The sequence below is a fragment of the Pseudophryne corroboree genome, chromosome 7 (genome assembly GCF_028390025.1).
Source record: "Pseudophryne corroboree isolate aPseCor3 chromosome 7, aPseCor3.hap2, whole genome shotgun sequence".
NCBI lineage: Eukaryota > Metazoa > Chordata > Amphibia > Anura > Myobatrachidae > Pseudophryne > Pseudophryne corroboree.
This window is the reverse complement of record NC_086450.1, coordinates 273857380-273862061: the sequence shown is the minus strand read 5'-3', so window position 1 is coordinate 273862061 and position 4682 is coordinate 273857380. Positions and strand designations below refer to the sequence as shown.

The window sequence follows — 4682 nt, the reverse complement described above, 5'->3', positions numbered from 1 at the left end:
GTCTCTTATAGCATTCCGTTGTGTGTAACTGTCGTTGTGCTTCTTTGATATAATCTGTTTTGGACCAGATTACGACATTACCCCCTTTGTCCGATGGCTTTATAACGACATCTTGCGATGATCGTATTTCTCTCAAAGCCAAAATTTCATGCCGTGTGAGGTTGGATTGTCTGGGATATTTGTCTTTATTCTTATGAATTTGGTAAAATTCATTAGCCACAAGTTTCATGAAGACCTGTACTTCTGGACATATATTTTCCTGAGGAAAATATGTGGATTTCTTTTTACACACAGGTCTAGTAGGGGATCTAAGTTCCATATCTGCTAAGATGTTCTGTTCCTGTTCAAGTTCTTGTAAAGCACTAAGGGCTTCTTGTTCGGCCAGAGAAAAGTCCAGATGTGTTGATATTGTTTCTTCTACTCTAGATGATGTTCTTGGGGTAGTGGGTATTGTAATTTCCATTCCATCTGTGTTTCTTTGTGCTTCAGGAGAGGTGTTTTCTTTATTGGCATATAGTTTGGTAAGAAGTAATTTTCGACCAAATAATTTGAGATCTTTCTCCCACTTAAACCTATCAAAATGTTCTGTGGGAGAGAATGTCAAACCTCTACTAAGTACAGACTCTTGTGCTTGTGTAAGTTCATGTTCAGACAAGTTAATGATCTTCAAATTGGATTCCTCATTAGGATAAGTTGAATTCACCATTGATCCTGTTGGGGTTGCCTTCTGTACGTATTGCGAGTCATTGGGGGTGAGAAATCCCATTGCTATGGACCCCTTCTTCCTCTTGCGCCCCCGCCTCGTCTTCCTCCTCTTTGTCTGCCTCTTCCTCCTCGATGATCCCCTAAAAAAGGGGTAGAGATTTGTGTGTTGCTTGTTATTTCATTCCTAGTGTTGGAGTGCTTCTCTGGAATATAATCGGAGGTATCTTCTGCTCCAGATGTCTCAGTTTCTGATGAAGAATATTGATCCGTGTGTCTGGGAGGACCTTTTCTCCAGGATGTCTTTTGCCACCTAAATATTTTACCGGAGGAAAAGTCCCGTTTGTCTCTGGCGTATTTGTTCTTTTTACGTTCAATGATTGTTTGTTCATAGGTCTGTAGTTCTTGTTTATTTTTTTTCAAAGCATCTTTGGAATTGGGAATCTTTTTCCCATGTCTCTAGTTTTTTGCCGAGATCTTCAAGGCCGTGTTCACACTCCTCCAATATAGGGTTGATGTGTTTTATCAGAATGTGCATAAGATCATTGGAACATTTCAAGAGGGTGTTCTCCCATTCCTTTTTTAGATTTTCACTAGCTAGGTCAAAGGTTGGGAAGACTCTTGGGCGAAGGCCCCTGGGGGATATTTTATTTTTAATGTAGTTTTCCAGAGTAATGAGATCCCAATTAGTTCTGATTTGTTTCCTTAATAAGAGGTTTAAACTCTGGAAATCTACCTCCCAGCTGATGTGAGGTTCGTTATCTGTTATTTCACTGGGAAAGATATCATCCAAATTGTCCTTATTTTTTCGTCTTGTACTCAATTCCTGTTTCAGATTAAAGGTCATAGTGGGATTTATGAAAAAGAACTCCTATTATAATTAATTCTGAAAGGGTCGGATTGGGTTTCCTAAGAGAAGGAAAGACCTATCCTTAATGCGTATTGTGGCCGTGCAGGTATTCCCGAGAAAACTGGAAAACCAGTTACTAGTCAATATTCGAGAGAGGGGTTTGTGGGAACCGCACCGGTCTAACAGTGGTTTTTGTATGAATAGAAATCTGAGTAATGTCCTCTGAGAAACTGAAATTTATGTTTTGGAATTGCTTCGGATTAGGGTAACTGTGCATATATAAAGATTATTATCTTTTCAGGTGCACTAAGTTTGGTTAGCATTCAGTGGTGCTCCCATGAGTCAAAAATGTATTTAGAGAGAAAATACCAAATAAGAGGAAATGGAAAAGAAGTAGACTCTTTTTTGGGAGCACTCAACCTCAGAGGAATTGAGTATATCAATATCTTATACTGATAAAATCATGATTTTAATAGTTTCTTAATAAAATATATAGAAGTGTCGGAGTTCAATAAATATGTGATTCAAGACTATTGTGCAAAAATATTAGTATCAATTAGAGTAAATAGTAAGCAAAAATTGCTATAGTATAGTGTAAGCCGGAAAATTTGTCAAAAGGATGTCACCTTCTAGTCTCAATAGTGTCCCTCAAAAGAGTATATGACCTTCATTCATACTGCAAGAATCCCAAGTGGAAAAAATAGTTGCAGAAAATTAAATCATAGGTCATATGGATCCGAGTACCTATCTGTGACTTGAAATTGGGCAGCAAAATTCATTTGCAGTACCAGGATGTTCCAAGGTGGTCTCCCATCCAAGTACTAGTCCGGCCCTCCACTGCTTAGCTTCCAAGATCGGAAGAGATTGGGCATCTCCGGTGGGGTATGTCCGCAATTTTTTTAAGCTAGCCTTTCATTTGTCACCTTGAGTAGGGAATGGAATTGGTCATATTTTCCACAAGAAAAAAAAAGGGGGGGGGGGGGGAGAACGGACACACATGTGACAATTAGGCTCAAAATATATACAAATTGGATATGGCAATTGTGTGGCAAGAAAATATCAAGGCCATAGATATCCAAACAAGGTAAATCCTTCCTTATTTATACAGTACTGTACACCAGTCAATTGTGAGTGAATAATAAACTCATTCTTATTTGTGCTGTCTAAATATGTCAAAGTAGGCATGCATTTATCACCAAGAATAATCCCAGAATTACTACAAAGAATCCTTTATAGTTAATGGGTTTGCATCTATATTTTTCTGACAACCAAAAATCCACCTTTGTTATATATATCTCTGAAGTATACAAGTGAAAGCAAAATGTTGCAGTAACAGGGTGTTCCAAAGTGGTCTCCCATCTATGTACCAACCCTGTCCACCACTATATAGCAGTCATGCTCAGATGCCATTAAGCACCTTTAGTGGGGTACATCCGCAATTGTATGCTTATCACTGATTGGTGTAATCACCTTCAATTAGTGAATGAATGAATGAATCAATTTGATAGATCCAGAAAAATGTCCATCAAATCTGAATCTCCTATCAGCATCCAGACTTCCCTTTAAAAACTGAAACCTACAGTGACGATTCATGTCCTGTGATCAAGCCTATCAGCGAAACGTACGTCAGGACCCACATGGTCACGTGGTGCGCACACGTGACCTGGAAGCCGGACCATTACAGCCTGTCACCAGGCAACCATAGAAGCCACGGAAGTCAGCGGCTTCTCCCACCCGCCGGAGCTCGACTGCGGGCAAACAGTGGTGGATATCCACCTGAATCATCCCCAACCTTCTGGAACCCGTTTGCGGTTACACACGGCGGGACGTAGCGGCATTCTCCCCACCTGCTGGAGCTCAATTGTGGGCAGGATCAGCGGGGATCAGCGGCACTCCTCCCGCTATCCATACTCGCCTTACCTGCACCGGAAAAACTGGGGACATCAAATTTTACACAGTTTGGTATCGTATGAAATACAAGAGTGTTTGATATAAATATAACAGTACCTGTCATGCTTACATCTCTAGCAGTCTCTACATAGGGTAATCAGTAAATGGTTTTTTGCCATATTATTTAGTGGTAATGCTATTTCAAAATGATATATTACAAAGCCTGTCAGGCTTTGACCCATGCTTTTTGATCATTACAGAATGGCTGATGATCTTTCTGCCTTTAAAGCTGACACCTGTTGCGTTTTGACCTTACACTCTTTTGCAAGAATAATACGCTGTATGCAGCGGTAATAAACCAGCTGCATATCTTGCAGAGGTGTACATAGATGGTTTATTTATCCATTTATCATTTGTTTTCTCAATTTTTTGAAACCATGAACTATATTGGGAAATACCCTGTTTAAATCTGTACACAAGGCATTAAATGCACCTTAACTTTCTGCATATACCATTAATAAACCACCTGGTCATTCACTAATTGAAGGTGATTACACCAATTAGTGATAAGCATACAATTGCGGATGTACCCTACTAAAGTTGCTTAATTGCATCTGAGCATGACTGCTATATAGTGGTGGACAGGGTTGGTACATAGATGGGAGACCACTTTGGAACACCCTGTTACTGCAACATTTTGCTTTCACTTGTATACTTCAGAGATATATATAACAAAGGTGGATTTTTGGTTGTCAGAAAAATATAGATGCAAACCCATTAACTGTAAAGGATTCTTTGTAGTAATTCTGGGATTATTCTTGGTGATAAATGCATGCCTACTTTGACATATTTAGACAGCACAAATAAGAATGAGTTTATTATTCACTCACAATTGACTGGTGTACAGTACTGTATAAATAAGGAAGGATTTACCTTGTTTGGATATCTATGGCCTTGATATTTTCTTGCCACACAATTGCCATATACAATTTGTATATATTTTGAGCCTAATTGTCACATGTGTGTCCGTTCTCCCCCCCCCCCCCTTTTTTTTTCTTGTGGAAAATATGACCAATTCCATTCCCTACTCAAGGTGACAAATGAAAGGGCTAGCTTAAAAAATTGCGGACATACCCCACCGGAGATGCCCAATCTCTTCCGATCTTGGAAGCTAAGCAGTGGAGGGCCGGACTAGTACTTGGATGGGAGACCACCTTGGAACATCCTGGTACTGCAAATA

The 4682-nt window shown here is 39.6% G+C and overlaps 2 pseudogenes; one reads left to right on the top strand and one right to left on the bottom strand.

The window, feature by feature from the left end:
• Positions 1-2328: 2328 nt before the first annotated feature.
• LOC134947082 (5S ribosomal RNA) lies at positions 2329-2448 on the bottom strand (annotated as a pseudogene).
• A 2114-nt stretch (positions 2449-4562) lies between these two features.
• Positions 4563-4682, top strand: LOC134947040 (5S ribosomal RNA; annotated as a pseudogene).